This window comes from Triticum aestivum, chromosome 6D (genome assembly GCF_018294505.1).
Source record: "Triticum aestivum cultivar Chinese Spring chromosome 6D, IWGSC CS RefSeq v2.1, whole genome shotgun sequence".
Lineage (NCBI taxonomy): Eukaryota > Viridiplantae > Streptophyta > Magnoliopsida > Poales > Poaceae > Triticum > Triticum aestivum.
Genome location: NC_057811.1, coordinates 11,682,635 through 11,708,179, shown reverse-complemented (window position 1 = coordinate 11,708,179; position 25,545 = coordinate 11,682,635). Strand labels below are relative to the sequence as shown.

The following is a 25,545-nucleotide window of genomic DNA, read 5'->3' as shown; positions in this document are numbered from 1 at the left end:
ATAGCTATCCGAGATAGCAATTCTGAGAATTAAACTAGCACTCAACCCACGTGAGCAGCATAGATCCTGTTTTGTCCTTTGTACGATAACATGCAGCAGTAGTTGGCACGATTGATGGACGTTCTATGAGTTGGAAGTCGCCTGTAGCGACAAAACACCTCGGGTCTGGGTGCGTCAGAAAAAACGTGTTGTAACAGGAAAACACGGCCTGGCGACTTGCGATTCAACTGCTCTCCAATCATACTGCAAAAAATTTCTCTTGCACTCCTGCTGGCCCCTGTGACGTGATCCTTGCATTGCTTGATCTCGAACACATCTCGAACTTGCGGCGACGATAGTACATCCGACGCACTCTTAATCTTCTGGAACGTAAACCTTCATCTGTCTACTCGCGAGCTCTTCGATCCCTGAAGAGATCCCTCCAAGAACTCAACACCACCGTGCGCCTAGCCCCACGGTGGGCGCCAACTGTCGTGGAATTAACACGTCAGATGTCCTAGGTGTAAGGACTTAGTCGTGAGGCCAGCGCATCTATGTAGTAGCTTGAGAGGGGTTGATTGGGATGAGAGACGTAGGGCGGATCAACGCACAAGACAAGGGTTTAGACAGCTTCGGGCCCCGGAAAACATCATCCGGTAACAACCCTATGTGCTGTTTGAGGCTAGGTCTCATTATGCTTATGAGAGTCGCCGGTAAGCCGACTCTTTGTGTCTAGCCCTAGAGATTGTTTCTTGTTGCTCGTCCCTCTTTGGGGTGCCCTGCCCCTCCTTATATAAGTTGGAGAGGCGGGTTACATGTGGAGTCCTAGTAGGACTAGGACTAGTCTATCTTTTCTTACAAGTTAATTACAAGTCCGGGTTTTGCTTCCTCGTAAAGGAAATATTCGTCATCCCTTTCTTCTTAAACCGGCCCACCATCATATGAGCCGGCCATCTGGGCCTTGGGCCTAGTCTTCTATCTGACCCGCCGTCGGGGTCATCCGTGAGTCGTCAGGCTCGTGAGTCGTCTGACAGTGAGCCGCCAGACCCGTGAGTCGCCAGTCCTCTGGCGGGTCACGGTGAAGCGCCAAGTCCGGCCGGGTCATACTTCCGGCCGGGTCATACCGCGGGATATATCCCCGACAGAGATGGTTTCGGTCAAAATCGATATAAAGATCACCGGAATCGGATGCACGGTTTGCAAATGGCAAGCAAAACAAGAATGACACGAATCTGTGGTAAACAGCAAGATAGCACTTAAAATGCAACAAGCAACAATGCTACAGCACTCCAACATAGAAACAAAGCACATGGCAGTAATCTACAGGAGATGCTTGACAAAATATGAACACTGAGCTACGGCTAGTTCACAACATATCAAACTCAAACAAGCATGGCAAAAGTGCAAAAGATTACAGGTTCACAGACTTAGTGAAAAACTGGACATGGCAGTAAACAGCATCAGGTAGCAATGTTCAGAGCACGAAATCAACATGCTACAGGAACTTAACATAGCAAAACAAGGCATGCAGTGTTCTACTAAATGCACATGACAAAAGTCCATTACTGACCATAAGCCAAAAAGGACCAGAAGATATGATGGCAAGCATGTAAACATAGCAAGTTTCGTTATCAGGTTTCAGACTTAGCAGAAAACAGAGCATGGCCGAAATATTAATATGTAGGCCTCTTTGTGAGCTTGATGCACTCACTACAGAGCAATTCATGATAAACCAAGCATACCTACAGCAAGATGGAATGTTTTTGAAGCTATCCATGGCAAGAACAAAAGCATAGCATTTATGGATCAACTACAATAAGCTTGGCAAAAATGAATGTCATGTTAAGAATCTGCCAGAAATATTTTATAGCAAAAGTAGAGCACGATTGAGTCATGCTATGGCACTCCATAATTATAAACAATTGCCGGAATGGATCAACTACAACTATAGCTACAAAACATGCTTACTGAACATCTCCAAAATATGCGTGGATCTCTCTGTAACATCAAGTTTACATGGCAACAAAATTACAGCAGACAAAGACAGAAATCACCAAGTCCCTGAAATCAGAAATATTACGGAGCCTCCTTTGCATGCTTGTGCTAGTCACTACAGAGATCACAAAAATACATGGCATACACCCTTGGAAAGATGGCATGGCATACTTCAAAACACATGTAGAGCTAATGCCCAAAAGATGCACAGAATAAATGATACAAAAATGACAAATCTTTAAGTTCTGTCAAGAACCAGAGAATAACAGCAACTAGCCCTCTTCCAACAGAGATTTGGGCATCAAGATTACCTCTAATGAACATGGTGCAATTGAACAAAATGAAGAGCATCACGAGGCGAACAATTTGACATATTACACGCATGAATCGAAGCTACATGCACGGAGTTATAGCATCACGAACAAGTGCACATGCTGAGAAAAACTGAGAACTTAGCGGATTTTGGGGTCGCGAGAAAAGTCAACGTACAGAGCAGATCGAGATCTGGATCGGCCGGGTTCCTCGAGCTCGCCTCCGGCGACGGGAGGAAGGGGAGAAGGAGGTGGCGCGGCGGGGCAGAGAGGCAGCACCGGCGGGGGAGGAGGAGACCGGAGGGGCGGCGCGGCAGCACCGGCGGGCGGCGACGCCGGCGGGCCCGTGGGCGGCGCGGGAGATCCAAGGCGTGGCGACGGCGGGGCGGCAGCACGGCGGCCGGCGGCGGCGACCGCGGTGGCGCGCTGCGGCGGCGGAGGCGCGGGCGCTCGGGGCCCGGTCGCGGCGCGGGGGCGGCGGCGGTGACGTGGCGGCCCCGGATTGGCTGCGGGCGCGGTGGCGTTTTCGTCCGGTCGGAGCGGACGCGTCCGGCGCGGCGCGGAGGGATTTTTCTAGGGTTGGACTGAGAATGTATTTCGGGATGCCCACATATTTATAGGTAGAGGGAGCTAGGAGGCTCCAAATGAGGTACGGTTTTCGCCCACACGATCGTGATTGAATGAACTAGGGCATGGAGGAGAGTTTGGTGGGTTTTGGGCTGGTTTTTGAGGGGGTTTTTGCTGGACACTCAAATGGACTTTGCGGATGCCCGGTTAACCGTTGGAGTACCAAACGACCTCCGAATGGAACGAAACTTGACCGGTAGTCTCCGGGTGGTATATTAAGGCCACTTGACAAGCCTCGGTCCATTCCGAGAAAGTTTGACACCCGCACATGAAAGAAAACAAGAGGGGTGCACCGGAGGAGATAGGAGCGCCGGATTGCAAAACGGACAACAGGGAAAATGCTCGGATGCATGAGACGAACACGTATGCAAATGGAATGCACATGATGACATGTTACGAAAATGCATGACATGACAAAATACAAAACGAAAGACAAAACCCGACAACGGAGGGAATATCATAGCACATAGCCGAAAATGGCAAGAGTCGGAGTTACAAATATGGCAAGTTACATGCGGGGTGTTACAACACTCCACCACTACGAGAGGATCTCGTCCCGAGATCTAGGACTGAAAGAACTCCGGATATTCGGAACGGAGATGGTCCTCGCATTCCCAGGTGGCTTCCCGGTCGGAATGGTGCGACCACTTCACTTTCAGGAATTTGATTGACTTGTTGCGAGTCTTGCGCTCAGTTTCTTCAAGAATAGCAACGGGGTGCTCATGATAAGACAAATCTTCTTGGAGGTCAATCTCTTCGAAGTTGATAGTGCGCTCAGGCGTCTTGAAGCACTTGCGGAGCTGTGACACGTGGAACACATCGTGCACGTTCGCGAAGTTGGAAGGAAGCTCAAGTTGATAGGCGAGGTCGCCTCTTTTGCCAATGATCTTGAAAGGACCCACGTATCTAGGGGCAAGCTTCCCTTTGATACCGAAGCGACGAGTGCCTTTCATTGGAGAGACGCGGAGGTAGACATGGTCTCCGATCTCGAAAGCCAAATCACGATGCTTACTATCATAGTAACTCTTCTGGCGCGATTGCGCGGCTTTGAGATTATCACGGATGACTTTACACATTTCTTCAGCTTCAGTGATTAAGTCATTGCCAAGAAGTTGGCGTTCACCAGTCTCTGACCAATTGAGAGGAGTACGGCACTTTCTGCCATAGAGAATCTCGAATGGGGCCTTGCCCGAACTCGCTTGGAAGCTGTTGTTGTAGGAGAATTCAGCATATGGAAGACAATCTTCCCATTTCATGCCAAAGGAAATGACACAAGCCCTGAGCATATCTTCAAGAATTTGATTGACTCGCTCGACTTGGCCACTAGTTTGAGGATGGAAAGCTGTGCTGAAGCGAATGTTTGTGCCCATGGCCTTCTGGAAGGAGTCCCAGAACTTAGAGGTGAAGATGCTTCCACGATCTGAAGAAATCAATTGTGGAATGCCGTGCAAGGAGACAATTCTGGAGGTGTAAAGCTCTGCCAGCTGAGCTGCTGTGATGGATTCTTTGATTGGAAGGAAATGAGCCACTTTAGAAAGCTTGTCAATGACAACGAAGATAGCATCATTTCCGCGCTTGGACTTGGGAAATCCAGTCACGAAGTCCATTTCGATATGATCAAACTTCCATTCTGGGATAGCAAGAGGTTGGAGGAGACCAGCTGGTCGTTGGTGTTCTGCTTTCACTCTTCGGCAGACATCACATTCATTCACGAATTGAGCAATTTCTCGCTTCATTCGAGTCCACCAATACGACTGCTTGAGGTCATGATACATCTTCGTACTTCCAGGATGAATGGACAGGAGAGAATTGTGCGCCTCGTTCATTATGACTTTCCTTAGATCACCTTTAGGAACCACAATCCGGTCCTCGAAGAATAAAGTGTCTCTGTCATCAATGCGATAGCACTTGTATTTGGAAAGACCCTTGTCGATACCACGTTTCACCTTCTTCACCATGGCATCAAGGAGTTGTGCCTCACGAATTTGATCTTCCAAAGTAGGAGATACTATGAGGTTGGCAAGAAAGCCTTGAGGAACAACTTGGAGATTCAGCTTGCGGAAAGCTTCACAAAGATCCGGTTGGAAAGGCTTGAGAATTAAGCTGTTGCAATAAGCCTTCCTGCTTAAAGCATCTGCAATGACATTGGCCTTGCCTGGAGTATATTCGATACTCGGATTGTACTCTTGAATCATTTCGACCCATCGAGTCTGCCTGAGGTTGAGGTTGGGCTGAGTGAAGATATACTTGAGACTCTTGTGATCAGTGAAAATGTCCACTTGTCTTCCCAACAAGAGATGTCTCCACGTTATTAATGCATGGACAACTGCCGCCAACTCAAGATCGTGAGTGGGGTAGTTCTTCTCGTTGGGCTTCAACTGACGAGAGGTATAGGCCACAACTTTCTTCTCTTGCATTAACACAGCACCGAGACCTTGGAGAGAAGCATCACAGAAAACTTCATACGGCTTGGATTCATCAGGAGGAGTCAAGACAGGAGCTGTGACTAGTTTCTCTTTGAGAGTGTTGAAAGCAACGTCACACTCAGGAGACCAGACATACTTCACATGCTTCTGTAGGAGGTTGGAAAGAGGCTTTGCAATCTTGGAGAAATTCTCAACGAATCTTCGGCAATAGCTTGCAAGACCAAGAAAACTGCGGAGCTGCTTGACATTTTGAGGAGGTTCCCAATCCACAACTGCGGACACCTTCTCGGGGTTAACAGCGATGCCCTTGGCAGAGATGATGTGACCAAGGAAAAGAACTTCATCGAGCCAAAACTCACATTTGAGAACTTCGCATAGAATTGATACTCTCTGAGCTTGTCGAGCACCAATCGCAAATGTTTGGCATGATCCTGCTTATTCTTGGAGAAGACCAAGATATCATCGAGATACACCAGAACGAATTCATTGGTATAGGGGTTGAAGATGAAATTCATCATCCGAGAGAACACCGGAGGAGCATTGACAAGGCCGAAAGACACGACAGTATATTCATAAGAACCAAAGCTTGTTCTGAATGCTGTCTTGGGAATATCTTCTTCACGAATGCGAATCTGATGATAACCCATACGAAGGTCAAGCTTCGAGAATACTTTAGCCCCTTTGAGTTGCTCAAATAGCTCATTGATGTTGGGAAGTGGATACTTGTTCTTGATTGTCTTCTTGTTCAATGGACGGTAGTCGACACAAAGTCGGTCCGTGCCATCCTTCTTCTTGACAAAAAGAACACCACAACCCCATGGAGAAGAACACGGTCTGATCAAACCCAGACGCTCTTGTTCATCGAGCTGTTTCTTCAATTCCTTCAGCTCGTTAGGTCCAAGCTTGTATGGACGCTTGCAAACGGGTTCAGTGCCAGGCTCTAGTTCGATAACGAACTCAACTGGCCGATGAGGAGGCATACCCGGAAGCTCTTCTGGAAAGACATCATGATACTCGCAAACGACTGGAATTTGAGAGATGGCATTCAATTCGCCCTTCTCATTGAGAGAGAAAAACCGAATGGTTTCATCACGAGCGGCAAAAATAATCACATCCTCAGACGAGTGTGTCAATTGAATTTCCCTGGCAGCACAATCAAGTTGAGCCTTGTGCTTAGAAAGCCAGTCCATCCCAAGAATTAAAACAATATCCGAGTCACCAAGAACAATTGGAGAAGACTGGAATTTATAGTCACCCATCTTGATGGACACATTCGGAACCATGGAACTTGCATTCATGCATTTGCCCGGAGAGACAACTGCTAACGGCCTAGGCAATCCTTGGAAATGCAATTCATGCTTGGATGTAAAAGGTCTTGATATGAAAGAAAGCGATGCACCAGTATCAAAAGAACTTTTGCGAGAATATCATTAACAGGAAGATTACCCATTATCACATCAGTAGATTCCTCCGCTTGAGCTGCATTCATCATGTTCACCTTTGCAAACTTTGGATTATGCTTGACCACTGCATTGCTGGAAGATCTGACAGGAGGAGGAGGAGGAAGGCGCCTTTGGTTGAAGCACTTGTTAGCATAGTGACCTTTCTGCTGACATTTGTTGCAAGTCACCTCTGAGAGTGGACGGTGATAAGGAGCATTGGACTTTGGAGCTTGATTCTGAGACTTGTTCTGATAGCCAGAGTTGGAAGAGTTGGAAGAACCATGGCCACCTTTGTTCTTCTGCTGATAAGGCTGACGAAACGGAGGAGGAGGAGGCAACCAGAACTTCTGTTGCTTAGCTGTCACAAGTGAGGAAGAAGAAGACTGAACTGCGTCTCTGACTCTCTTCTGAGAAGCCTCACACTTGAGCTGAGCAGCCTCTTGCTTCAGTGCCATATTGTAGAATTGATCAAACTGAGTAGGCTCAACAAGAACGAGAGCTAACTGCAGATCCTCTTTAAGGCCACCTCTGAAGTGATAGATCATGCTCTTCTCATCAGGAACGTCTTGTTTAGCGAAGCGAGCAAGTTTCTGAAACTGAATGTTGTATTGATACACAGACATGTTGCCTTGCTTGAGATTGCGGAACTCCTCACGCTTGCTCTCAACAACACTTTGTGGAATGTGGTGCGCTTTGAAGTCCCGACAGAAGTCAGTCCAAGTGATCACACGACCTCCTCTGGAATCTTTGTATTGTTGATACCAATCAGAAGCTTGGTCCTTGAGCTGGAAAGAAGCGAACTTGACATAGTCCTCAGGACTAACATTGCTACATTCAAAATGCTTGTTGATATCCACGAGCCAATCATCGGCATCCGTGGCCTCGGCACAGTAGCTGAAAGACTTGGGCTGATTTGCGAGAAACTGGTTGAGAGTGGCAAAGTGAAGCTGATTGTTGCCTTGACCTTGATTGCCTTGATTGCCTTGCCCTTGAGTACGTTCTTGCAAGAGTTGCAGAATCATCTGAGCATTGGCGTTGGTGGCTGCCATGATTGCTTGCCATGCCTCCGGAGGTGGAGGTGGTGGCGGAGGGTTCGCTTGACTCCCTTCATTGCGATCCGGATTCTGACGCGTTGGCGGGGCCATCCTGAAGAGGGTGACATCCGTTAGCATCTTGATAGACAAATAGATAAGTAGAATCAACGGATAGAAATTGCAACATATAGTCTTCACAATAAACATTCGAACGAAGATGAACGAATGAATTCCGTAGTAAATCATCACACTTCCATAAGTTGAGAAGCCACTTGAAAAAGATATGGAAACAACATATGAATTCGAAGCAACTCGAATACCACAATACACAATAAAAACAAAGTATTGGCTTGTAGAATAAGCCGGAACAAACATATGATAGATATTTCGTCCGAAGTTTTCGTGGTGGGGCCCACACGGGCTCAATCGTACAGCACCATCATGTACAAGGCTGTGCACATGACATACGAAGCGTCCCCGAGTCGGCAAAGCCATGGACTCTTTAAGACACTACGAGACCACTATAAAATCAACCGTGGAAAGGCGGACCACTAGACGTCGAACCCCAATCTCATATCATGCGTCTGTCGGAAAGATATCCTAAGGTTACTTGAATTCCCACTTATAAACTCCCGAAACTTTCTGGTTATGCAATCTGGTGTAGGGGATACAGGGGACACAAAATATATCACCCAAACTAGCAATCCCTAGATCCAGCTGTATCCATCCGTCAACACATAACCAAGAAATCTTCGGAAATCGTTTACCTCAACCTTCGAAAAACATCCGTTATACAAGTTATGGCAATACTCCCGAACTCCCGCCCCAGTACTGGGTGGCGTCGAGGTGATCTCACCAACAACTGCATAAAAGAGATTTCGATGTCGGCGAAACTCAGGTATTCCAGAACTGCAACGATAAAATTGTGACGACAACACCTCGGAGCTCAACTCCCCGGGACACTGCCACAACCCCTAAATGACAGGAGGCACCAAGAACAATGTTCTCGTCACAAAACCATCGGAACGATTCCAAGATACCCGCGTGAACCTAAATTTTTTTTAGTGAAATTTGAGGAGAGAATAGTCAAAACTTCTACGTCAGGAGACCTCACCAGAGCGACGAAGGGACTGGGGAGTAAAAAGAATCCTACTCCCCGATATATATATAATCCTAAGACTCAAAACATTTTTATTCTAGACTCAACAACGCCAGCGATTCGATCAAGCAGGGGCTCCTAAGTCGGGGATGGCTCTGATTACCAACTTGTAACGCCCACGATGATTTTGGTCGAAATCGATATAAAGATCACCGGAATCGGATGCACGGTTTGCAAATGGCAAGCAAAACAAGAATGACACGAATCTGTGGTAAACAGCAAGATAGCACTTAAAATGCAACAAGCAACAATGCTACAGCACTCCAACATAGCAACAAAGCACATGGCAGTAATCTACAGGAGATGCTTGACAAAAGATGAACACTGAGCTACGGCTAGTTCACAACATATCAAGCTCAAACAAGCATGGCAAAAGTGCAAAAGATTACAGGTTCACAGACTTAGTGAAAAACTGGACATGGCAGTAAACAGCATCAGGTAGCAATGTTCAGAGCACGAAATCAACATGCTACAGGAACCTAACATAGCAAAACAAGGCATGCAGTGTTCTACTAAATGCACATGACAAAAGTCCATTACTGACTATAAGCCAAAAAGGACCAGAAGATATGATGGCAAGCATGTAAACATAGCAAGTTTCGTTATCAGGTTTCAGACTTAGCAGAAAACAGAGCATGGCCGAAATATTAATATGTAGGCCTCTTTGTGAGCTTGATGCACTCACTACAGAGCAATGCATGACAAACCAAGCATACCTACAGCAAGATGGCATGTTTTTAAAGCTATCCATGGCAAGAACAAAAGCATAGCATGTATGGATCAACTACAATAAGCTTGGCAAAAACTGAATGTAATGTTAAGAATCTGCCAGAAATATTATATAGCAAAAGTAGAGCAATATTGAGTCATGCTATGGCACTCCATAATTGCAAACAATTGCAGGAATGGATCAATTACAACTATAGCTACAAAATATCCTTACTGAACATCTCCAAACTATGCATGGATCTCTCTGTAACATCAAGTTTACATGGCAACAAAATTACAGCAGACAAAGACTTGGAGAAATCACCAAGTCCCTGAAATCGGAAATATTATGGAGCCTTCTTTGCATGCTTGTGCTAGTCACCACAGAGATCACAAAAATACATGGCATACACCCTTGGAAAGATGGCATGGCATACTTCAAAACACATGTAGAGCTAATGCCCAAAAGATGCACAGAATAAATGATACAAAAATGACAAATCTCCAAGTTCTGTCAAGAACCAGAGAATAACAGCAACTAGCCCTCTTCTAACAGAGATTTAGGCATCAAGATTACCTCTAATGAACATGGTGCAATTGAACAAAATGAAGAGCATCACGAGGCGAACAATTTGACATATTACACGCGTGAATCGGAGCTACATGCACGGAGTTATAGCATCACGAACAAGTGCACATGCTGAGAAAAACTGAGGGCTTAGAGGATTTTGGGGTCGCGAGAAAAGTCAACGTACAGAGCAGATCGAGATCTGGATCGGCCGGGTTCCTCGAGCTCGCCTCCGGCGACGGGAGGAAGGGGAGAACGAGGTGGCGCGGCGGGGCAGAGAGGCAGCACCGGCGGGGGAGGAGGAGATCGGAGGGGCGGCGCGGGAGATCCAAGGCGTGGCGACGGCGGGGCGGCAGCACGGCGGCCGGCGGCGACGACCGCGGCGGCGCGCTGCGGCGGCGGAGGCGCGGGCGCTCGGGGCCCGGTCGCGGCGCGGGCGGGCCGGCCTCGGGCCCGGCGGGCCACGGCGGCGCGGGGGCGGCGGCGGTGACGTGGCGGCCCCGGATTGGCTGCGGGCGCGGTGGCGTTTTCGTCCGGTCGGAGCGGACGCGTCCGGCGCGGCGCGGAGGGATTTTTCTAGGGTTGGACTGAGAATGTATTTCGGGATGCCCACATATTTATAGGTCGAGGGAGCTAGGAGGCTCCAAATGAGGTGCGGTTTTCGCCCACACGATCGTGATCGAACGACCTAGAGCATGGAGGAGAGTTTGGTGGGTTTTGGGCTGGTTTTTGAGGGGGTTTTTGCTGGACACTCAAATGGACTTTGCGGATGCCCGGTTAACCATTGGAGTACCAAACGACCTCCGAATGGAACGAAACTTGACCGGTAGTCTCCGGGTGGTATATTAAGGCCACTTGACAAGCCTCGGTCCATTCCGAGAAAGTATGACACCCGCACACGAAAGAAAACAAGAGGGGTGCACCGGAGGAGATAGGAGCGCCGGATTGCAAACGGACAACGGGGAAAATGCTCGGATGCATGAGACGAACACGTATGCAAATGCAATGCACATGATGACATGATATGAAAATGCATGACATGACAAAATACAAAACGAAAGACAAAACCCGACAACGGAGGGAATATCATAGCACATAGCCGAAAATGGCAAGAGTCGGAGTTACAAATTTGGCATGTTACATGCGGGGTTTTACAGCAGCAAGGACTGCATGAGACTTCACGAGTCCGGGCTTTCCCTTGAGACGCGACGACCGGTGCTCGAGGTCCTGACGGGCGACCCATCATCAGCCGACATGCCAGAGAAGGGTTGTCTCTTATACTGCTGCTCGAATAGGGTGGAGTTCGTGGGGCAGATGCCCCCTCTCGATGAGTGGCGGCTGCGTCCAGGCGGTCTTGAAGGGCCTCGCGAGAACCCCGTCTCTGTGGTTCCCCCCTCCTGCCGCCGGCTCGGAGCTCACCCTAGGAGTGGGCTCCGGGGGGCAAGCGTTGCCGAGTGCTGGAGACGTGGCCGCCGCTGGACCGGCGCCGCTCGAGGCCCCCGAGGCGCCATCTCCAGGGGCTCAATGCTATCATTCCGAGGAAACGGTCGAGGGGGCGGCGCAATCAGCTGTTCCTGGGGCCGAAACCCCTGAAGCCTCGGCGGGTCGCCGTGAAGCGGAGCCCGAGGGCTCCCCGCAGCCCATCGCTCCCGAGGCCGCCCCCTCAGGAGCCTCGCCAGCCGCACCCAGCGCGTGCGGCTGCGTCCGAGGCTTCGGCCGGCTTCGACTGGACTTCAACGCGCTACCCAAGAGGAAGGGGTCTCCAAGTTGCAATGGTGATGCCTTCCGACCATTGAAGCAGAGGAAGTAGATTGCCATGGACGAGTGAGTACCTTGTCTTTGTAATTTCTTGAGTGCCATCTTCCCTCCTGACCACGGTCTCTCAAGCCCCCTTCCGCCAAGGCGACGAAATCTCCCTAAGAGCAGCCTCCTCCTACCTCGAGTACTTCGTCGACGCTGAGTGCCTCACGCCATCCCACCGTGCTCGGCGCGGGGCAGGCGGGAGAGATGGGCGTGCCGGCTTGGCACCTTGATCCCACGTTCCTGCCGCCCTTCCTTCGCGGTCCGGTCTGGGGCACGGAAGGTGTGCCAAGGGCTCCTCCCTGGTCATCAACCGTGGCCCAGCGAGCTTGGCTTTAGCCTCCTCCTCGTGCGACGACGTCCCGCATTCTCGGGCCCATGCTGACACCTCGAGGAAGGCTGGAACGGCTCCAGCCTCCGGCGCAGTGGATGGACCTGGTTACGCGTTCAAGGGCGTGCGCGCGAAGGGCGCTGTCCGCCATGAGCTCTTCCAGGAGGCGATGAGTGCGCTGAGCCGGCTTGGGGAAGAGCTTGTGGATGTCGACGCTCGCCTTGAAGCTGAAGGCTGCCAGTTGGTGGATGAATGGCATCAACTGAAGGTGGCCATCAACCTTGGGCGTCACCAGCTCGATCACGAGAATGCAAAGGCCCTGGCATCCCTTGCGGCCTCACGCAAGGCTAGCGCCCGGGCCTTGGAGAAGGCTAGAGATGCTGATCATCGCCGCGAGGTCACGGAGAGGCGCACACAGGAGCTCCAAGCCATGAATGCTTTCCTGGAACTGCAGGCGAAGGCGCGCAGAACTGCCTTGGTGTCGATGATGGGGACGCCCTCCGCAGAGAAGGAAATCTTGAGGCGCAAGGAAGCGCTGGTATAGGAGGCCACGGAGCACAGCCTTGAGCTTGAGCGGCTGGAGATGAGGGAGCGCCAGGTGGGCCAAGCAGAGGACGCGGCCGGCGTGCAAGGCGAGGGCCCAGGAAGAGGTCAACCGCAGAGTGGCCGAGGCTCGCGAGGGTCTCGCTAATGAGTACGCCTTGAAGCTAAAGTTCTTGGAAGCCGAAGCTGAGGGTAGAACCGCTGCCCTTCGGTCGAAGCTGAATGAAGCAGAGCAACGCGAGAAGGCTGCCGCTGCGGCCCTGATATCGGTTCAGGCTAAGTTGGCCTCCGCTCGTGCCGAGCTGCTCCCACTCTAGTGGCGAGTTGCAAGCGCCGAGTCCCTTGCGTAGTAGAGCAGGGAAGAGGCGCTTCGTCGACAGACACTACTGCGCGAGCACATCCCCATGCTACGGGACCGCAGGACAAGGGCCAACCTGGTGCTGGGCGCCATCTGTGACGAACACGCCCGACATCCCCACGCCGAGGACTATGCCGGCCATCTTCGCTTCTTCACCGACATCGTGACGCGCCTGGAGGACCAGGCCGAGAGGACTCATGAGCTTGTCGAGGAAAGGAGCCGGGGCCTCCTTGGACGCGCATTCTCGCGCGTCTTTAGTCATCTTCAGAATGTTGACCCCAACTTCGACTTTGACGCCGCCATCGCCCTAGTGCTCGGAGTTATCCGGGACAACCTGGCATGCTGGGTGGATGATAACATGGACGCTCTGGTCAGGGCCTTTGCCACCGAGGACGACGAGGCCGTGGTCGTGGCGGACGAAGGCGGTGCGGTTGATGACGGTGAAGACGACGCCAGCGACAGCACTGGCAGCGTGCACGAGAGTGACTCGGGCGATGCTGCGAGCGACATGTCGGACTAGGTTTGCGCTCCTCTGTTTTGACCCTGCGCATAAAGACTTGAAGATGGCCCCTCGGGATATGAGAGCATTTTGATGGGGGGAGACCCCTATGTAAATGGGTTACCATTTTACTTCCTAGGCTAGGCTTGGAACGCGCCTTTGTGAGCTCATGAGCTCCTTGCGGGCTTACCGCCGTAATTTACATTTATCCGGCCGAGCTTCAAATTAATCCGGCGGTTGTGGACGTGCGTTTCTTCTGGGGAGGAGTCCTCCGCGGGATCGCGAGGTTTGGCCGCTCTTGAGGAGTTTGCTAGTCCACCCGAGAGGGCCTCGCGAGGGGCGAGCACCAGCCATGGGGAGGTAGCGCAGGATGCGCACACGCCAAGCCCGGCCCCCGCTCGCGAGGGGCCCGAAGGGGGGGGTAACAGACGCAAATCTTAAGGCAATGCGCGAATCTAGAAACCCACGAAACCATCATAAACGAGGAGAGGCATTTCCCACGATTTGCCAAAGAAAGTAGGACTTCAGATTCAAGATAAAAGGCTGCAAATTCGAGCTACAGAAAAGGGTCGAGAGCAATTAGTCGCGTCCGGCACCTAGCTAGTCTTCTGGTCTTCCACCAGCGCGGAGCATGGTGCTTCCACTAGGACGTGGGCGGGAGCCCCCGAGGCCCGAGGGCGGCACTCCGGAGACTCCGGGGCGTGTACAGCCCCACTCATTATTACGTGAGAGTGTCACGAGCTGAGACCTTCACAAGCGCGAGCCTTACTTCATATCGCCAGACGAGGGACCTGCCTTGCACCACCCGCAGCCACCATTGGGGCGTCCGGAAACCAGGACGAGACCAAGGGGCAAGGGGACGCCAGTGGTGCCCTCGGCGACCACGGGCCCTCCGCCGGGGGGAAAGGCTCGCCAGCGCTTCCCCCAGCAGAGGACCTACCTCCGTTGGGTGCCTTGCTCTGCGCGGCGTGCGGGAGGCTGTGGCTCCAAGCCTCCCATGTTCAGTCCCCAGCGCTCTGCTCTGGTCGGGGACGGGGCTGCTGCTCTCGGGTCCCCGACTACCACTGCGACCTGGTCCACCTATAGCCCAGGGTTAGTGCATGCCTTCCCCTGCGTTACCTGATGTACCCCGTCGTCGTCGCTGAAGGGATCGGTGGAGCCTTCAGGCGACTTGTGTAAAACTCCCGCTCCCGGCATTCTGCCATCCCACGCTGGCCCGAGGAGGGCATTGGGGCCCTCCCCGAGCATGTACTCCAGGTTCACCATGCGGGGCACATAGGCATCGACGGTCATTCCCCTAGGGCCACCGCCTGAGTGCCCCACGCCTCGAGCTCCTGGCCGCGGCTCTAGTCCCAGGCGGCCGCTGGGTCGCACTACCACATGGCCTCGTGGTAGATCGCCGGCGCTTGCCTCTACCCGTGATGAGGTTGCTGTAGTTGGACGGGCAGCGCCGGTGTCCATGCTGGCGTCTTCTGGCACCCCCGTTCCCTCAAGGTATGCGCGAGCTCGCCGGGGTCTTGCGCGTGCTTCTGCCACAACCCGAGGCGTGGACAAGGAGCAGAAAGGCGGCGCACCCCTACAGGCATAGTCCAGCAGTTCGGCAACACGCTCCAGCAGTGCGTCGCGACCGCTTTTGGCCATCCTGCACCGTAGTAGCTCCCGCGCCACGATGAGCGCGGCCCGCATGTTCACCTGCTCCCGTCGGGTGTGCGGTGCTGTCGGCGCGGCGTAGCTTGAGGCCCTCGCGGCAACCCGTGCGCGCCGCGGCGTGAGGGCGGAAGGGGCCGGGCCGCGGCGCCCGCGCCCCGTGATGTTCGGCGGTGCACGGGCCGCCTGGAGTGCGGAGTTGAGGTCTTCCTGGGCGGACAGTGCTGCCCTTACGGGCCAAGTTGCCCATCGATCGGCGTTGGCTCTCGGATCGCCGGACATTGAGATTGTGGAGTGCCGACGAACCAACTGATGGAGGGGAGGCTCCGGCACACCCCTACCTGGCACGCCAAATGTCGGATCACGGGTTCCGGCAAAACCCTTGAGGTTCGAACACTGGGGTGCGCACGAAGATCTCTCTCCCTCTCAAGCTCGCTCGCACAACAATCTCAAGGCCTAGCTCGCCGAACCCAAAGAACAAGAGACGCAAGGGTTTATACTGGTTCGGGCCACCGTGTAATACCCTACCCCAGTGTGGTGTGGTGGATTGCCTCGTGGGCTGAGGGATGAACTAGTACAAGGGAAGAACAACCTCCTGAGGAGAGGTGTTCTTGAGCTTGATGAGCTTGTGGGTGTAAGTGTGGTCTGAACCCTCCGTCCCCTTGCTAGGGTGGTGGCTAGTCCTATTTATAGAGGCCCTGGCCCTCTTCCCAAATATTAGGCGGGAAGGGATCCCACAATGGCCAAGTTTGAAGGGGGACAACTAGTACAAGCTATCCTGACAAAAGTGGTCTTCGCCTGCCAAAGGCTCTGGTGGTGATGCCGTCCTGGGCTCCATGGTGACCTCCATCCTGCCGTCCTACTGGCCTTGGTCTCGTTGCACTGATATGGAAACCTTTCCCTAAGGCCTCGGGACTCCTCGCCTGCGCCTGCCTCTTTAGCACCAAAGTGGAAACCAGTACAATGCACGTGCTGGCGCCCGCCTGGCCTTGGTCGTCATGGCTTGCGTCACGGGAACCTCACGAGGTGCCCTTCGCCTTGATCTCTCCGCCCCTCGCGAGCCAGCCTAGTGAGGCCGCCCCCGAGGAGGTCTTGTGCCGTCCGCCTCGCGAGGGTTGGCCCCTCGCGAAGGTCTTGAGTGTTTGCTGGTGAAGACGGGCCGTACAGGTCCGCGGGTGGAGCCACGCCGTGGGCCGCAGGCAGGCAAGTCTGGGAACCCCGTTCCCAGAACGCCGACATATTCCGCTGCAAGTCGCACTTGAAGAATGATTAATGTGTCCTGGATAGACTAGCTTGCGAAAATCGATGAACAGTTTTTTTCCACATAGTAATACATGTCTCATTCATATATCATAAAGATTATAATACAAGCCATGTACACAGCGACCTAACAAGACTGCAAGGTAAAAAGGAAGCAAAACCCTAGCCTTTGCACAAATACAAGAACATTAGAATCAAAGTTTATATACGTACGGTTCATGCACCATGACCGCACGCTTGGTAAATGACACATACTAGAACAAGCGAGATATTTATTGTGATTGTTGACGATTTTCGTGACAAAACACCCGTAAAGAAATGAGTACTCCTCTACGTTGTACTACCGACGATTTAGACTGCAATTATGGGATCGCTCTCAGCTGCCATGTTGACGTCGGCATGAGGGACGTTGATTGGGTAGCGATGTATGCACCCCGCCCACGCCTTGTCCAGCCTGGCTGCCGGGCGGATGCAATCCCACACGGCGCTGTTGCACTTGACCCCAGCTCCGAGGCCAACCATCCAGACACGGTCGCCCTTCCGCACCTGGCCCTTGGGCTCGAGGTACGCCATCTCGTACCACACCGAGCTGCTCGACGTGTTCCCGAACCGGTGAAGCGCCATGCGAGATGGCTCCACGTGCTCGTCCGACAGCCCGAGGCCAGACTGGACCTCGTCGACGACCGCGCGCCCCCCTCCATGGATGCACACGTGATGGGACGCCTTGCACAAGTCGGGGACGTAAGGCTTCACCTTCACGCCGCCTCGCCGGCCCAGCTTGAGCAGCAGCTTGTTGGCGACGAAGCGCAGCTACTCGAAGAAGGGGAGCACGAGCGGGCCAAGGGCTGTGATGTTGGCCTTGAGCGCGTCACCGGCGACGCACATGAGGTTCCTGGAAAGTTTGACCCCTAAGTTGCCTTCGTCGTCCTCCTCCTGGAAGATGCACTGGTAGGAGCTGTCCTGCGCGCCGCCGGTGATCGTCCGCACGAGGTGGGCGAGTCGAAACCGCCCCCTATCCTTGGACGTGGACAGCAGCACGGTGGCGCCGCCCACCCGAAAGAGCATGTTGGACAGCAGCATGGAACGCCCCCTGCCGAGGTACAGGTTGGGCGTGATGGTCTCCGTGGACACGACCAGAGCGTGGGCAGGAGCAGCACCGTGGGGCGCTGCACGAAGTAGGCCGGCAGCGAGCCCCACCGAGATCAGCCCCGCGCTACAGCCCATCCCAGACAGATTTACACAGCGGACATCGCTGCGGAGTTTGTATCTGTTGACGATATCATGTCGCTGAGGGACGGCACGGGGGCGAAGACGCTGCAGTTGATGACGACGATGCTGACTGCATCAGGGGTGATGCCTGCCTTGGCGAACAGGTCGTCGATGGTCGAGAAGATGACCAGCTCCGCCTCGGCTCGGGCTACGACAAGGTTGTTGTCTGGCGGGATGTAGTGGTCGCCCGGTGGCAGGCTGGTCTCATTGCCGAGACCGCTGCTTCCGAGCACCCGCGTGACGAAACCGACAGTGCGATCGTCCGCGAACGCGGGTACGAGGCGAGCGTACTCGATGAATGCGGAGTTAGGGAAACGCCAGGTGGGACTCGGAAGGAAGCAAGCATAATCCACGAGGTACACGGACCGTGGGCGGTTCACGACGGCTGCCACCATGGCCAGGAGGACCAGAGAGAGCAGGAGGAGGTGGGTGGGTGAGAAAGAGTAGCCAAGTAGCCGTGTAGCTTTGAGGAAGATGCTGCATGCAAGGACCATGGCGGCAACAATGGGGAACAACTGCTTGCTAAGAGGTGGCAAGCCCATGGCCATGGCCATTGTGTTCGCAACCGATCGAGCGTGCTCGGAGGTGAGGAGAGTATACATGGGAACAATGCAAGGTGTAGAATTCATTTAAAGGCGCAGCCAGTGCAACCGTCATACTCCTAGGAGGCGAGTACTATCCTTCTATTCGGCAACCTAGGAGCATTGCTACTCGAGAGTCCACAGCACACCACACCCCTGCCTACCGAGAGCAGAGAGCAGAGCAGCCTTTTTCCACGACGTACTACAAAGTTGTTAACAGATACAAGTCGCTTTCCAAAAACAAGACAGACGACTAGTAATACTAGCTGCGTGTTTAGATGTGATTTGCTTTCCTATCAACAACGGAAACTGTAGAGAACAAACCTTCTCCCGGTGGCTTACCAGCGCGGCGCACTGCCAGTCGTTTGGTTCAGGCCAAAGTCGTTTGGCGGCACCGACGACAGTGATTTTGTTATGTGTATGGTATTGAAGTTTGTGTTATGTGGTTTCGAAATTGTTGTATTTTGCCATACTGAAACTACGACCTGTGATATTGAAATTCTGGTATGTGGCAATTGAAATTGTACTTTGCGACGACGAAACTATCGATTGTGTCATTCATATTTGGGATCTATGATGTATGGTATTGAGATTGTAATTTGTGATATTTCATATTGCGATCTGTGGTACTGAAATTGTAATTTACGATATTGAAATTGATGTTCTGTATTATTATAATTTATGATTTTGTAACATTCATATTGAAGAAATCTTTTCTTTTTACAACCGGCTAAAGAATGATGGGTTAAGTTCGTCACGAGCGACACCAATCATGAGAATGAGCGAGGAGCAGTACCTGTACTTGACTGTCATGGTTAGTACAACTAAGCATTGGGAAGGACTGATGTCGATGCGTGCACATGCACCCAGCCGGGCGGTGAGAGCGAAATGCGTCACTAATCCACAAACTCAAACTGATTGCACACTTTAGTCCAACAACTTGAATAGTGATCAGATTTAATCCATAAACTCATTTATTTGATCAAATAAGGTGAAAATAGATTAATTAGCTATGAGAAAAACTGGCCCTGTGGCTGCCATGTCAGCATTCCTTAGACCGTTCGTGAACTAAATATTTTCCAGAGGGACCTATTTACAAAGTGACCCGGTTTTACTCACAATCATGACCAAAATATTTTCTATAGGGACTTATTTACAAACAGACCGGGTTTTTCTCGCAATCTAGTTTAGCTAATGGTGTAATAGAGACTTAACAAAAATTTAAAACACATGATACACTTGTGATTGGAACCTGCAATCACCGAAAGTTAGCAAGCACTGCTAACTACTAGAGCACAATTTAATTTTTGTAAATCTTTGCGGATAACTCTATAAATATTCACATAGAACCAGGAGATCCATGCAAACACCTGATCTATTTCCTTCTAATGTTGGCCCATGGATTTCATTATATTTACAATCCTATATCATGTCCTGTTAGCTCGTTTCTGACTTTGACACTAATTGTTTAGAAAACATGATTTAAAAAAAAGCTATGGTGCGTGGGTAGGTTAATGTCAATGTTTTATTTACAGGAACGTTATTACTGTAATATATAACGTGGGATGCAACTTATTCCGTGAAACAGATCATGTTCTAGTGAAGTACAGATGCAAGCGCTCATATATACGCGCATACACTCACCATAGGCACCTCGTCGTCGATGGGAACGTCTCCTCCCACTGAATGCGTATCACCGGAAATCCTAAAATAAATTCAGGAATAAATGCGAGCACCAGGATTTGAACCGTGGTGGGCTGGGATACCACAGTCCCTCTAACCATCAAACCACAGGTTGGTTCGCATACAGGTTGTAAGTTTGAATCACAAGGGACGCATGTTTTTATTAATTTATTTCTTAAATGCCAGGTTGCTAGAAAAATCAAACAATTTGTAAATAGGTCCCTACAAAAAGTAGTCAGTTAGAGAACAGTTACGAGGCTGACGTGGCAGCCATGTGGATGGGTGTTTATGGACTAATTAAGTCCAATCGCTTTCCGAGTTGTCGGCCTAAAATGTGCAATCAATTTGAATTCATGGGCTAGTGATGCATTTCAATCGCCGGGCACTCGTATACATACTGTACACTACCATGGTACTACACAATTACTATCTCTGTAAGCTAATATAAAATTACAATCATAGTGATTTTATATTAGTTTATTCACAAATCCTTTATTTAGTATTTAGGCCCAAAAAAAAAACTGCCCCCGCGTCCTCTGGACGGGCGACACGGCTGGCAATCTCTTCGTCCTCTCAGTGGGCTTCTCATCTCCGACCTTCTCCCCCTACAACCGCCGGAGGATGCCGCCGGGAGAATCGCGCGTGCTTGACGGTGGTGGTGGGCCTTTGGAATCAATCTGGCCGGCGGCACCTTTGGGGCGCATCGATGGCGATCAGACATAGTATCTGGTGGCGATCACACATAGCATCGGGGCATCGAAGCTGCTGGAATGAGGCCTTGGTGTCACCGGCGTTGGCTGACGTGGCGAGGCTTTATGCACAGCAGCGGCGCCCATGCACACCAGATGCTAGAAAGTGGTCGTCGGACTTGGCCGCTGCGGCGATCTGCGGAGCTTTTCAGTAGTCGGTGGCTCGATCTGGCCAAATCAATGATGCATAGAACGAGATCCATCATTGGCTTCTTGGAGGAGGAGGTCTCGCAACTGCCATAATGCTTCTTATTTGGAGCTTTGGTTGCTCGCATTGACCTACTCTTTTTTCGAGAGTACGTCTAGGCATATCATAGTTTTATAAAAGGCAGAATTGTAAATATAAAAAGATTACCATTTGCTGCGAACAACGAGCGTAGCTCGAACACCACACATAGGCAAGTCCAGGGACAACCACCAATGACCGAACAACACTACAAAGCACAAGCGTCTGCCCTAACATATAACAACACTGCGTCTCGACACATACCGGCACCTCTGAAGACCAACTGCTTCCACTGAAATTCGCTTGTCAACGCACCATCCACCCTGAATGCCGAAGGGAGGTGCCAGTTAAATGGCAGGACTTGCTCCGATCCGAGGAAGAAACCATCTTGGATGCACCGCCGGTGTTATTATAGCCAGATCGAGCCACCAACTCATGTTGCCTATGCACTAACAGATATGCGGATCTTCTCGTCACACGTCAGCACAGGCCCGCTCATGCTAGCATCGTATTTTATTGCATGTCGATGTTCATGTCAAGACTATGCATGTGAGATGGTGACATACATTCTACGGACAGCGGCTTGACACAGAGGATATGGTTGTGCAGCGACGACGGTGGAGCTCAACGCATGTAGCTGCTAGGGTCGTGAAAAAGTGGCGACGAAAACACATGATTGACTTGGATTTGGTGGTGTTTTCGGGGTGAAAACCCTAGATCTGACCTGAGTTGGTTGTACCTAGCAATGGCGATGTCTTTGCGTCGTTACCTTGGTGAAGGCATTTCTCGGATATGCCCAGACTTCTCTTCATGGTGAAAACCTAGAATCTGACCTTTGGTGGTTGGATTCAGTGACGGCGGTGCTTGAGCGTCGTTCCCTTTCTGAAGGCGTTGCTGTTGAAGAACCTCGTTGCCGTTGTGTTGTGGATATGGTCGTTTTTGTAGTTTTGTTGATTGTTGTTTTGATCGCTTCGAAAAAAAATTCTCGCTTAGACATAGCTTTGGTTTTGTATGACTTTGCTATTTATCGGCATGTTGTTTTTATGTGTATGTGTTTGTGTTAGTTGTGTGCATCCTAGCTAAGTAGAGGCTAGGAGTGTGCTTATTATATTTGTATCCACTTTGATGCTTCATATTGAGTTACTAAAAACCACTCTTTATCAAAAAAGTAAATTAATTTATAGAGGGAGTACTACTGAATTAGCTAAATTGTACTTTTTAGTTACCTCTCTCACTCAAATGCATTGTGTATGGACATGTACTGAAGTCATTGTCAATAGGACGCATGGATTTTGGTTCTTTTAACACAGTATAATTGCAGATGCTCAAAAATACACATATAAGGGTTGTTTGGTTGCCTTCCACAAAAAGCTGCCTGACTCAGGCTCAAATCTCAGGCATTGAATTTTGAAGGTCTGAGGTCAGGATTGCTGCCTAAGGGAGCAGCTCCTACTAGGACTCCATCCAAACAACCTGATGCGGAGCATCCTTCCATCATCCCCATGGACTCTACACCAACACATCAAGCACCTCATGGACCCATGACAAGAGCTAGAGCACGCGCAATGGAAATCGAGGTGAACTCCTTCCTAGTTGACATGCATACACTAGTAGAAAACATGGCTTTGGTTCGGCCAGAAAAGAGCATTAATCCCGGTTGCATTACGAACCGGGACTAATGTGAGCATTAGTCCCGGTTCGAGCGGCTAGGGCACCGTACAGGCATTAGTCCGGTTCAAATGGGACCTTTAGTCCCGGTTGGTGCCACGAACCGGGACTAAAGGGTGCGATGCCCATTAGTACCGGTTCGTGGCACCAACCGGTACTAAAGGATAGACCTTTAGTCCCGGTTCGAGCCACCAACCGGTACTAATGGGGTTTGAGACATTAGTACCGGTTCATGGCACGAACCGGTACTAAAGGTCCCATTTTCAAACTCTACCCCCCTGATCGACTTTTCAGTTTTGTAAAAAGCAAAAGCAAATGATAAAAACTTCAAAAATTAAAATCCTTCCAGATGTAGTTATGTTACTACATGTACAAGTTAGGAAAATTTAAAAACTTAAATTTGGACATGTTTTGCAAAAAGTGTAGGGAAAATGTAAAACGGCTATAACTTTTGCATACGATGTCAGAAAAAAAGTATAATATATCAAAATGTTCAGCACGAAAATCCGCATCCGATTTTGACAGCCTATGGCCAGTTTGCAAATTTTTAGAATCCTCAAATTCTAAAAGGAAAAAAAGTTATGCTCAAATTTCTGTTTTTTTTGAATTTTTGTTAAATCTGGTCAAACTACTTATTCAAGAAGTATTAGTGTTACTAAATAATTATTCAAGAATATTAGTGTTACTAAATAATTATTTCAGTTTTTTTGAATTTTGGTCAAATCTGGTCAAACTATGGTCAAACTGTGGTCAAACAATGGTCAAACTAATTATTCAAGAAATATTAGTGTTACTAAATAATTATTTCAGTTTTTTTGAATTTTGGTCAAATCTGGTCAAACTATGGTGAAACTGTGGTCAAACTATGGTCAAACTACTTATTCAAGAAAAATTAGTGTTACTAAGTAATTATTGTTTTTAGAACAATAGTTTCAAACTCAAACAGTGAAATCTGTGACTTCATGCTCAAGCTAAATTCCTGAGGGTTAATAGGATTGACATCTTACTATTGTCAGGAAAACAACAAGTGCAGACTTGGAAACGAGGGAGAATAGAACCTGGAAGTTAAGCGTGCTCAGTGAGAGGATGGGTGACCGTCTGGGAAGTTAGATGATTTGGAATGATGAGTGGTGATTAGAGATTAGAGGTAAAATTGAGCAGTGATGAGGGGTGATTAGAGATTAGAGGTTAAAATAATTCAGAAATTTGAAAATAAAAAAAAATTCAAATTTTTTTTTCAAAAAAAAATCATAAAATTTCCTTTAGTACCGGTTGGTGTTACCAACCGGGACTAAAGGTGGACCTCCAGGCAGCGGCCACGTGGAGGGCCTTACAAATGAAACTTGGTTGCTACCTCACCAAAATACTCTATGTGTCATTAGGTACGAAGAAGAACACCCACAAACAGCTAAGGAGCATCACCAAGTACAAGGAGGATCACCCCAAGGCCATGCGAAGCAAGACGGAGTGCCACAGCAGCTGGACACACTAGTAGAAAAAGAGGCTTCCATACGCCCCCATTAGTCCCTAAAATAATCGAACCGCGACCAAAGGGGTCTTTAGTCGCGGTTCGGGAGGAGACCCACGACCAACTATCTGGGCCCAGCGCGCTCGGTCGACAGCTGGCGGACGGGAGGGGCTTTAGTCCCGGTTGGCCTGGCCAACCGGGACTAAAGGTCCTCAGGCTGGCCCGAAGGCCTTTAGTTGCGGTTGACCAGGCCAACCGGGACTAAAGGCCCATCCCTATATATAGGACTCAGCTCACTTCACTTAGCCACAATTCAGAAGGGGGGTGGTGGGTTTGCTTTTGGTTCCTCCTATGCACACAAGGTGTTCGATGAAATGCCCGAGAGCATGAAACAAACATGATATGAAGTGTCCGAGCCACACTTGAGCTTTCTCATTTATTTTTCCTCCGCGATCGCGGTTAGCCACTTGAACCTTTCATGTGTCATTGATAAAATATGCATGTGTGTAGTTCATTGTTTAATTTGTATTATTTCTAGCTAGTTAGTTTAACAAATGCATGATGGTTAATTATATACTTTATATAATAATAATGCAGATGAATCGGCAATGGATGTACGGTCCCCGACTCTCCGGCGAGTTCACTACGGGTTTGAAAGATTTCCTCGTAGTGGCAAATGCGAACAAGCAGCGAGGTTTTATTATCTGTCCATGTGCTGTCTATAAGAATCAGAAGGGTTACTCCTCCTCAAGAGACGTTCACGTGCACCTGCTTCGGCACGGTTTCATGCGAAGCTATAATTGTTGGACCAAGCATGGAGAAAGAGGGGTTAGAATGGAAGAAGATGAAGAAGGGGATGATATCGATGACAACTATCATGATCATTTCGGTGATACTTTCATGGAGGATGATGCTGAAGGTGGGGAAGGGTTAGGTGAAGGTGAAGAAGAGGCACATGATGAGCCCGCTGATGATCTTGGTTGGACCATTGCTGATGCACGGAGACGCTGCGAAACTGACAAGGAGAGGGAGAATTTGGATCGCATGTTAGAGGATCACAAAAAGTCGTTGTACCCAGGATGCGATAATAGTCTGAAAAAGCTGGGCTGCACACTGGATTTGCTAAAATGGAAGGCACGGGAAGGTGTAGCTGACTCATCATTTGAAAATTTGCTGAAAATGTTGAAGAATATGTTTCCGAGGAATAACGAGTT

At 50.2% G+C, this 25,545-nt stretch overlaps 1 pseudogene; it reads right to left on the bottom strand.

The window, feature by feature from the left end:
- Positions 1-16,913: 16,913 nt before the first annotated feature.
- Positions 16,914-18,525, bottom strand: LOC123140749 (3-ketoacyl-CoA synthase 5-like; annotated as a pseudogene).
- Positions 18,526-25,545: the final 7,020 nt, after the last annotated feature.